At 41.4% G+C, this 11,307-nt stretch overlaps 1 non-coding gene across 1 annotated transcript; it reads right to left on the bottom strand.

The window, feature by feature from the left end:
- Positions 1-567: 567 nt before the first annotated feature.
- LOC118677916 lies at positions 568-730 on the bottom strand. Its single transcript, XR_004974624.1, has one exon. It is a non-coding gene; the product is annotated as a U1 spliceosomal RNA (small nuclear RNA).
- Between the last annotated feature and the right edge of the window lie 10,577 nt (positions 731-11,307).

The following is an 11,307-nucleotide window of genomic DNA, read 5'->3' as shown; positions in this document are numbered from 1 at the left end:
GATTAACAGGGCGGAGCAAGCAGCTATGGGTGCTCCTCAGTCCTACTCTAAGAGGCTCTGGGTCTCAGTGTCCCGGTAATCGCTGCAAGCACCTCTGAGAGAAAGCCACTCTAGAGTTCCGATCAATGCCAGAAAGTCCAGTTTCTTCCCGTATGAACTGGAGTTGGGAGCTTGAGACTCCCTCCGGATTGAAAAAGACAACCGTGTCCTCAGTTGCCAGCCCTTTCCACGTGGGCCTCCTTACCTCTGCACTTTACTTTCGCACCTCCTCTGAGTCTCAGTGTGCTTTTCTCTTTCCTTCTAGTTGTAGAATTTCCACTCAGCCAGCCTTTTTGTGGTTCTGGATGATGTCTGTTTTGTCTTTTAGTTGTATTTTTGAAGTGGTTGTGCGAGGCAGCAATTTCCGGAGTTTACCTATGGGTCTCCCATCTTATTGAATAGTATCACCAGACATCTAGTCATTCAAGCCAAGGCCTGGGAATCATTGTTGATTTCTCCTGGTGCTTCATCACCTCCATTCAATCAATAATCAAGTCCCCTAAATTCCTCTTTTTTTTTTTTTAATAACAGGGGAGAGTGCAAACACAGTCCCCCACTACCACAAATTATGCAGCCGAGTTTCCCACATTTGGGGAAATTGCAGGGGTTAGCGCATCCCAAGTGCAATGGATAAGCCTTGTCCTGGGAAAGCAAGGCAACTGCTTTGGCATCTCCCCTACCAGGTAAGTATCCTTAAATTGCTCTTGATACCTTATGGCTACTACCTGAGTTCAGGCCATATTATCTCTTTCCAACACTATTACAGAAACCTCCTATTGTAGTGGTTCTCAACCTGTGGGTCGCGACCCCTTTGGCGGTCGAATGACCCTTTCACAGGGGTCGCTTATGACCATCCTGCATATCAGATATTTACATTACGACTCATAACAGTAGCAACATTACAGTTATGAAGTAGCAACGAAAATAATTTTATGGTCAGGTCACAACATGAGGAACTGTATTTAAAGGGCCAGAAGGTTGAGAACCACTGCTCTAAGCCCTGTTCCATACTGCAGACATCCTATCCTTTCCATACCCTAATATGACTCAAGGGCTTTAACAACTTCCCTTTACTTTCAGGATGGAGTGTCCAAATTCCTTTTGTCTATTTTGCAATCCCTCTGTGATCTGAACCCAGCCCAGCTTGTTTTGAGGTGGTGCAGTCAGGAGGTTGAGTAGTTCTCTTTCTTCTGAGCTGTGAAGGGACCCTGTCCCAGACCTTTGAGAACCACAGCTATAGTCCCAAAGTAGCAGACTGGGGCTGGGAAGGGGGGGGGGGGGAACATCACCTGGTTCACATGAGCTGTCTTACTGACATAATCTATATCCAACCATCTCAACAGTGCTTTACCCTGGAGCTACTCAATGTAGCTCCAAGTTTGGTTCACAAATGTTTGTTACTGATTCATGATGGGGTGAGTACAGGAATAGAAAGAAGGCATTTAGAAACCGTTGGAGCAATTTGGTTGTAATTTTTTTTTTTTTTTAGAATCTAATAATAAAACATGAGAAATGAGTTTCTATTTTGTGAGTCTCTTTAAAATTTCATTTGTCTATTAATGGATTTCATTGCATTATATAAATTATTGGTCTACACTGCAATGAATTGAAAATTTTAAAATAAAAACTCTTTGACCACAGATAGTTTGACATGCATTCTCTTGGAAAAGTTCAGTCTGAAACAATCTTCTCATAAGTTTGTAAGTGCACTTTCTGGAGTAAGGAGATGTTTGAATGCCCAATTGGGAGGGTGTCTTTCAAAGATTTAAGGAAAATCACAGAGAGAAAGAAATCACAACTTTTATTTATATCTTAATTTCATGATTTTCATAAAGAAACTGGTTTAAACAGGAAGTTCTGGCTTCTGACCATCAAGTCAAGATGTAACAGTACTTGACATATTGGAGGGGATGGTAATTTAAAACACTTAAGAGGGGGGATTGGTTTCAAGCATGTCTTTACTTTCCTGGTCTGTAAAATGAAGGGGTAGGAAGAAAAAAAAAAAGACTTTCAATGTCCCTTTCAGCTCTAACACCATGTGCTTTCATAATTCTATGCTTGACTATTTAGAACCTTTTTAATAAAGGCAATTGCTGGTATGTGACATGGAGTAACAGGAGGGCTTGAAAAAAGATTCTTTTCCTCCCTCCCTCCCTCCCTTCCTCCCTCCCTTCCTTTCTCTCTCTCTCTCTCTCTCTCTCTCTCTCTCTCTCTCTCTCTCTCTCTCTCTCTCTCATTTCCACAAACCCACCAACTTTAATGGAAGAAACTGTCATCACTGACTCATCTTTCAGAGACCTGGTTCTCACCACTACCTGGCTGTGTCACTGAGGACAGATGACTTCACTTGTGTGTGGCCTCCGCTTTGTAATGAGGAGACGGGACTGTTGCCACTACCCTTAGATTGTCAAGGGATCCCGCAGGGGGTGAAAGGCAGAAGGATGGGGAGTAGAAGGATCCAAGTAGGTTGTGTACTTCTTGGGGTTTCCCCACCCTCAGCCAGAACAGTTCCTCTTTTGTCTTTAGAGATCAGGCCTTTGTGTAAGATTTTATTAGAAGAAATACTTCAATGCTATAAAAAGATTGGAAAAACTATCAGGCTATATGATTGCCAAAGTCCCCTTTAGTTTTTGTTTGGTTGTTGGCATTGTACAATTAGTGGCAGATGGCTGGCTTGCAGTCATATTGTCTAGGAGGCGGGCAAGTTATCGAAATGGAGAGTCTGGGTGTAAGCCTAGCAGGGAGCTGTGGGGACTGTGATGAATACGGAAGTGCTCCCCCTGTCTACAGGGGACCTTAGAAAATCAGCTCCTGCCCTTGTTGCCATTGGGGATGTGGGCCCTGCTCTCGGGCCTGTGCATCCAATATGTATTCAAGGAGCTCAGTGTGACTCATCTGCCTCCAGACTGTGGCTCACCTGAAATTCTTAGAATTTTTTTCAATGCTAAATAACTAGCACACATGAACTAGCAGGCTGGTGGGCTGAATCATCTTGCCAATTGTTTAGCACCATATCTGGCTCATGGTAAACAGACTGTGAATGTTAGCTATCATTATTATTATCATCATCATTATTACCTCATAATGCTGTGGCAGACTTGGATCCATTAATAATTGCAACTGAATTGTAACATAATTATACAATTTTGTGCTATTCAAGTTTAATTCCTTTAAAAGTCATATCATAAAACTGGAGCATTTTGGAGAATTACTGACAAGAGGAAAAAGGAAATAAATGATGCTTCACTATGAACTTGAGTCATGTCCAAGGTAGGTTCTGTGCTATTCTGCCAATTTGTGTCCTTGCAGACTCATCACGGCTCACAATGAAAACTGTGTGCCTGCCCAGCACTAGTGAATACTTGATGTACTAGCTCTTATAGGCAGATGTTCCAGTGACAATAAAACAACACATTCGCACTCAGATAGGTGTCTGGATTGTTGGCTTCTTAGTCACACGATTACCATAGAAGATATTAAAAGAAGTTATAATATCTATAGAATAAGGCCTCCTTCCTTACTCTTCCCAAAAATGTCTTGGCTTGTCTTTCAAGTTTATAAATTTATTTTTCCAGATAAGCTTGCTTACTCATATGAGTCATAAATGTTCAAAGCCTGATTTCAGATACCATCATGAAATCCTCTCCAGGCAACTGGTACTACCTATACAAAAATAAAAATAATTTAAAAATGTTGTAAAATTAAAATTTTTTTTAAAATACTGTCTCAGTTCTACCAGCTTAGCAAAATCATTGTCCTTGCTATGCATTCCCCTCAAATGTATTTGTACACTGTTAAGTAAATTAAATACTCATGATTTCATTGAATTTGTTAGCAGCTGGGAAGGGGTAGGTGGTTACAAAAATGAGTAGGATGGTTTCTACATTCAAAGGTGGCGTAGACAGAGAGGTAAAGAAGAATCCTAGAATGGAATAAGTAAAGAATCGGATGACTTGAATGGGAGGTGGCTAGGGAAAAGGAAGTAAAAGAAGGGCTGATTAACTCTGACTGGTATTATCTTGCTTAAAATTCCTAAATCACTTTGCAACCCATTTTAGCAAAGGGTTTCTGATGCTGCGGTCCCAATTGGATCTGGGGGATAGAGTTATATTTATTACTATGGGCAGTTTGTGTTTTTCTTTTTATTAAGTTTTATATTAAGAAATAAACTGACTCTGGTTGGGTAGCTCAGTTGGTTAGAGTGTTATCCCACTACACCAAGGGTATGGGTTCAATCCCAGGTCAGGGCACATATAACAATCAACCAATGAATGCATAGAAAAGTAGAACAACAAATCTACTGAAACATTACCCTTACATTAGTATGTGTGATATATAGTCTATCACTATGATAAATAACAGTGAAACCTATAATAATAAAAGTATAATATGCTAATTAGACCGGACAGCTGAATGACCTTCTGGACATCATTCTGGACGTCCTTTTGGATGAAGCTGAGGCGGCAGGGGCTGAGGCAGAGGTGGTTAGGGGTGGTCAGGCAGGCAGGCAGGCCAGCGGTTAGGGGCCAGCAGTCCCGGATTGTGAGAAGGATGTCCAACTGCTGCTTTAGGCTCTGAGGGATCAGGCCTAAACTGGCAGTTGGATATCCCCTGAAGGGTCCTGGATTGTGAGAGGTTGCAGGCCGGGCTCAGGGATCGTCCCCCGTGCATGAATTTTGTGCACCGGGTCTCTAGTAATAATATAAATAACAGTGACAAGTATCTTTATACATGTAGTTTTTTTCTTCATTACAATTATTTCCTTAGGATAAATTCCGTAGAATTAGGAGTATTGGGTTTAAAAAGATAATTATTATTTTGTCATATTGTGCAATTGTCTTCTTAGAGGTTTGCATAAATTTGCGTTGTGATTAGATTAAATGGAGTTTCAATTATTCTGTAATAATTCTGAGAACTAGATTTCATAAGTTTCTGTTTTTATTGTTTTAATTTTTGTGTCTTTGAAGACCAATAAAATAGGGGGTCTGTTACTACTGCTTGTTTGCTACTTTTTTTCTTTTGTTAATTGCCTGCTGATATTTTTTACCATTTGTCTAATGAGTTGAGGTAATGTTCTTATATATATTTTACCCACTTTTATACAATACTAGAGGCACAATGCACGAAATTCATGCAAGAGTAGGCCTTCCTTCCCCTGGCTGCTGGTACCGGCTTCCCTCTGGCATGCAGCCCTGGCTTCGTCCAGGAGGTTGTCCGGAAGGACGTCCGGTCTAATTAGCACATTATGCTTTTATTATTATAGATAAACTAGAGGCCCAGTGCACAAAATTAGTGCACTGGAGGGGGGGGAGCGGGTCCCTCAGCCCGGCCTGCACCCTCTTGCAGTCTGGGACCCCTCGCTCCTTACTGCCCAGCTCGCTGCTTCTTAACACTGCTGTGGAGGCGGGAGAGGCTCCCACCACCGTTGCTGTGCTTGCCAGCTGTGAGCCCAGTTTCCGGCTGAGCAGTGCTCACCCTGTGGGAGTGCATTGACCACCGGGGGGCAGCTCCTATGTTGAGCAACTGCCCCCGATGGTCAGTGCGCATCATAGCGACTGGCCCTTCTGGTCGTTCTGCTGTAATGGTCGCTTAGGCTTTTATTATATAGATAATAGCTTTTTGGGAATAATTTTTACTAATATACCGGTCAGGGAAAAAACGAACCAGTATATTAGTAAAAATAATTCCCAAAAAGCTATTATTTATATTAGCTGAGTTTGTGCCAATTTTGCCCTGGGCCTCTATGTACTTTGTTCCTATCTCATTATGATATTCATCAGGTTGGCCTACAATGATTGGTTTGCATGTCCCTCTCTTTCCTATTAAGCTATGAGCTCCTTTCTATATGACCAACACCTTATGTAGAATCTGATACATAGTATTTGCTCAAAATTGCTTGTTAAGGGTTCTTAGAGAAAGAACATTTGAGGGAAAAGGTTAAATTAGGGAACACGCCACAGTGATACCACCGTTTCGAATTTCTAGAATTAGAAAGAGACCTGAGTTCTCTTCCTTCCTTTAGGAAGGCATAAGGAAAACCGCTGGCTGACCCTGCGCAGAGAGACTCAGCAGTGGAAGAGGAGGCCTTCCTCTCTGCCCTGGAGCCTCCCCCAAGACTCAGATCCTACTCGGAGAGCCCCTGGGGTCTGGGTGGGCAGCTGCTTTCCTTTGGCGCCACTTTCTGGGCAAAAGGTTCCAGTGTTTGGATTTTATTAGCCAATAAAATTAAGGGAAAAATGCTGGGGGGGGGAAAAAAATCTCAGCACACTGTTGTTACTCTTGTGAATGAGTAACATAACTTGCAACTAGACTATTAATGTCTAAATGGATTTTCTGTGCTCCAAGCCAAAACACATTTCATAAACTTACACAGAGATGGATGGAATCCCAGTTAATAAAAACAGTCGTGGGTGGAGGATGCATGGTCTGACGGAAGGGGAGCTGATTGATGCCGCCTTGCTGGATTGTTGCATTTAACTGTGGTATTATTTTTAAATAGAAATAAAACATTTTATTAAGTAATTGAACTTATACATTATAACTAAATTCTAACTAAAAAAAGGTGAATTTATTGAGCAAGTAGTTGGAGATATAAATATGTAGATGGTAATTGATGAGGCATCTTGAATAATTTTCAACATTGTATTGTCAGCCATTTTAATCCAATCCTGTTTGTCCCTAGTCAGAACAAGGGATGTTTCTTTTTAATTCACATTTATTTGTTGGAGTGATATTCCTTTCAGGACTGATGCACAGTTCTAAAACTTTAGTCAATACTTAAAAACAAAAACAAACAACTCTATAGACTCTGACAGCTGCTTATACCTTAAAACAGGGGTCCTCAAACTTTTTAAACAGGGGGCCAGTTCACTGTCCCTCAGACCGTTGGAGGGCCGGACTATAATTAAAAAAAAAAACTATGAACAAATTCCTGTGCACACTGCACATATCTTATTTTGAAGTAAAAAAACAAAACGGGAACAAATACAATATTTGTATTTGCATGTGGCCCGCGGGCCATAGTTTGAGGACCCCTGCCTTAAAGAATGATTTCTGTGACCATCTTCCTTCACAATCTACTGTGGTAATATATTTCACATTTTAATTTCTTTAGAGCCTCCTTTCTAGTCAGATGAAGAAGGAAGAAAAGGATACAAGTGGTTGTACTGAAAGCCTAAAAAAACCCCAGGACTTTCATCTAAAAAAGATAACATTTCATTCTATTCTTATAAATCTTCCTCATCCCATTAGATCTCATTAGTGGTGATCAGTGACTGGTGGCCGGATGTCACTTGAAATCGCAACTGCCTCTTTCAACAATGCTATTTGTAACAATGGCTGGAAATATGTGGCACAGGACACAAACTGCTTGGACAAAGAAGTTACAATCCTATAGATGTCATATATATTGTTTTCCTTTTTTCACATGTGTGGTACAGATATAATGTAGAAAGTGATAAAACATGAAAAATAAATTCAATGTAGATGTAGAATTATACCAAATGTGAACAGGGGTTACTTCTGGGTCATGGAATTAGGAGTGATATTTATTTATTGTTTGTATTTTTTTTTTTTTTGCAATAAGCCTACACTTCTTATATCATGTAAAAAGGACCTATTTTTCTTTTTATTTAAATTTTTTTGGGGGAAAATTTAAACAAATATAAAAATAGCAGGACTAGATCAGTACACCTAGACTGCCACCTAGATGTTTGCACTGGGTATCAGACTTGTTTGGGATCCATGACCCCTTTTTCCTTCTTTCTCCCATTTGGACTGGGAGTATCTGGCCCATGCCTGTCCTACCATTGTATTTTGGAAGCAGATAACTTGTTTTCTGGTTTCACAGGTCCACAGATAAAAAGAGGAATTTGGCTCCAAGATGTACCAGACCCTAAGTCTCAACCATAAATGACTTAGATGATGAAATGTGGACCTTTTTGACTTGATGATATTTAAATGAGATTTTAGATTTAGAGTTGATGATGGAATGACTTAAAACTTTTGAGGATATTGGGATCAGGTGAATATGTTTTGTAGATGGGACAGACGTGAATTTGGGGAGACCAAAAAGGTATACTATACTGGGTTAGCTAGTGTCCCTGCAAAATTCATATCCTTCCTGGAACCTCAGAATTTGAACTTATTTGGAAATAGAGTTATTGCAGATACAATATAGTTAAGATAAGATTGCATTGGAGTAGGGTGGGTCGATGATCCAATGTGACTGCTGTCTTTATAAGAAGAGAAGATACACAGAGACACACAGGGAAACAACCATGTGATAAACACAGTAGAGATTGGGGTGATGTGTCTAGAAGCCAAGGAACACCAAGGATTGCCAGTAACACCAGAAGCAAAGAGAGAGGCATAGGATAGATTCTCCCCTAGAGACTTCAGAGAGAGCATGGCCCTGAGGACACCTCAACTTCAGGCTCCCAGCCTTCAGAACCATGGGAACCGTGGGAACATTTCTGTTGTTTTAAGCCATGCAGTTGTGGTGCTTGGTCACAGCAGCCCTAAGAAAGTATTACAACTTGTATATGTACTACTGCATTGATATGTTATGCACATTATAGAGCACACACAGAAATGGATATTGAAAAATGTGTACAGATGAAAAAGCCAATGTTTAAAAAATTATTGTATCTCATTTACTATAGTGTGCAAAAAATCTGAGAGCAATGATATTGAATATTTGCTGTTTTAAATAAACTTTTTATTTTGGAATAGTTTTACATTTACAGAAAAGTTGTTAAGTTAGCACAGAGCCTTTCCTGGTGTGAATGGGGATGGGAGAGGGACAGATAATACCTCCCAGGTCAGCAGGCAGCTGTGATAACCTTGAAGGGAGATCTGACCTTGGAGTAGGAGACCAAACTTAAAGTATAATCCTTCTGCCCATCATCTTCCCATAAGTGGTTCCTCATCTGAAAACCAGGATGATAACACCTACCTCCTGGAAAAGTTGGGAAGATGAAGTAAATCCTAGCTCTGTCGAATGCTGGCTGAATGACTCAGGGGAAGACATTTGACTCTTTAAGGCACAGTTTCCTCCTCTGTAAAATGGGAAGAGTCTCACCTTCCCTATAAGGTTATATGGCGGTGGAAAGTTGTCCAACTGTAGGCCACCATGTCATTGTTCTTCCCTTTCTCTATCCCTCAGCCATATTTCCCAGGCTCTCTTTAAACCGAGTTCTTGTTTGCGGTTATAAATCAAAATAGCTATATGGTTTGTTTGTTCAGACGCACCACAAAAACTTGCTCTGAAACATACAGCTTGTGAGACTGACAGTGTTGAGCTATGTGCGTGTGTGTGTGTGTGTGTGTGTGTGTGAGAGAGAGAGAGAGAGAGAGAGAGAGAGAGAGAGAGAGAGAGAGAGAAGAGAGGTTGGTGACCCCTTAAGGGCCTTCCAGTCTTGAGATTCTTTGTGTCAAGATAAGCAGAATTTGCGCTTGATGCTTTTATGCTGGGAGTAGTTCTCAGCTCTCTGGAAAATTCCAGGAGGAGGCTTCTTCAGTACATATGTCTGAGAAGAGCTGATTTGTGCTAAAACGAGCAAGTGTGTGGGTTGCTCTGCACCATTGCTCCCCAGCACCGCCCCTCGCCCCCTCTTTTGCCAACGCCAACGGGAGCCTTGCCTTCTGCTGAGGAGCCTTGCCACTCCTGCTCCTTCCTCCCAGATTCCCCCGGGGGAGGGGACACCCCAGGCTCTTGACTTCAGTCCTTCTCCATGATGACAGAGATCACAGAACACCCATTTTAGAGCAGGCCATTCTTAGACCATTTAGTCAATGTTCCCCAATCTTGCCTTCCCTTCAGAATCTCTGGGGGAGCTTTTAAAGCGTACAGACTCCTGAGCCCCATCCTCGGCTATTCTGGAGAGAAGCCTGGCTTTGGTATTTTTAAGACAAGTTCCAGCACAGCTGGTGTGGCTGAGTGGTTGAGCATGGACCTATGAACCAGGAGGTCACAGTTCGAATCCCAGTGGGGGCACATGTCTGGGTTGTGGGCTTGATCCCCAGTGTGAGGCATGCAAGAGGCAGCCAATCAATGATTCTCTGTCATCATTGATGTTTCTATCTCTCTCTCCCTCTCTCCTCCCCTCTGAAATCTCTCTCCCTATATATAAACAAAAGGTCCACAGGTGATTCTAAAGTCCAGGCTGAACTGAGAATCAATCCAGGCTTTTCAGATCACCTCTTACTGAAGACGGAGGTCTTGTCTGAATTGTTTACCACAGCATCTTCTAGCAACACCAGCATTTGTTGTATAAATGCTCAAACTAACTTCTCAGAGCCCTGAGCAGTTCCCCAGATGCCATGGAGGGTTGGGAGAGGAGAGCCACTTTACTGGGCTCCAGGCCCATCCATATTTCAACTCCAAGCACTCACTTTTATCCATTAATTTTTAAATATGTACTTCCGGGTAAGATGTGGAAACCCTGCATTTACTGATAAAGTCTGGTTGTAAGAACAGGAAAGATTTCTCCTGATGCAGTCCAATGGCCCGAGAACAAGTGTCCTCAATACATGCTCATTAAAAAGTTAAAATTTGTAGTTAAGGAATAATTTCACTATACATTTATGGAATTCAATATAATGTAGCCATTTTTCCTAGTAGGCTTTCTTTCTTAGAATGGTTTTAGATTTGCAGAAAAGTTGTGAAGATAGTACAGAGTTCCCATATACCCAGTACCCAGTTTCCCCCTATTTAATTAATATTTTACATTAGTCAGGTGCATTTGTTACAGTTCATGGACCAATATTGCTACATTGTTATTAACTAAACTGCATATTTATTCATATTTCCTAAGTTTTTACCTAATTTCCCTTTTCTGTCTCAGGACTCTATCCAGGATAGCACATTACATTTAGCTGTCTTACACTTTTCTTGGTTATGATAGTTTCTCAAATTTTCATTGTATTGAATACTTTGCAGCTTTGAGGAGAATGTGTCAGGTTTATAGAACATCCCTCTATTGAAATCTGTCTGTTTTCCTTATGGTTAGATTGGGGTGGTGGGTTTGGGGGAGAAAGGCCACAGAGGTAGAGTGCCATTTTCATTTCGCCATGTCAAGGGCCTGTGCTACCAATGTGACATCGTGTGGATGATGACCCCGATCACCTGGCTGAGGTAGTGCTTGCCAGGTTTCTCCTCCGTACAATTACTGTTCCCACCCCACTCTTTCTCTGCTGTAATCTTTGGAAGGAACTCACTGTGTGCAGCCCACAGTTAAAGGATGGGGAGTTATATAACCTCCCTTG

Source organism: Myotis myotis, unplaced genomic scaffold, assembly GCF_014108235.1.
Source record: "Myotis myotis isolate mMyoMyo1 unplaced genomic scaffold, mMyoMyo1.p scaffold_m19_p_2, whole genome shotgun sequence".
NCBI classification, from domain to species: domain Eukaryota; kingdom Metazoa; phylum Chordata; class Mammalia; order Chiroptera; family Vespertilionidae; genus Myotis; species Myotis myotis.
This window is presented reverse-complemented; position numbering and strand designations above follow the sequence as displayed.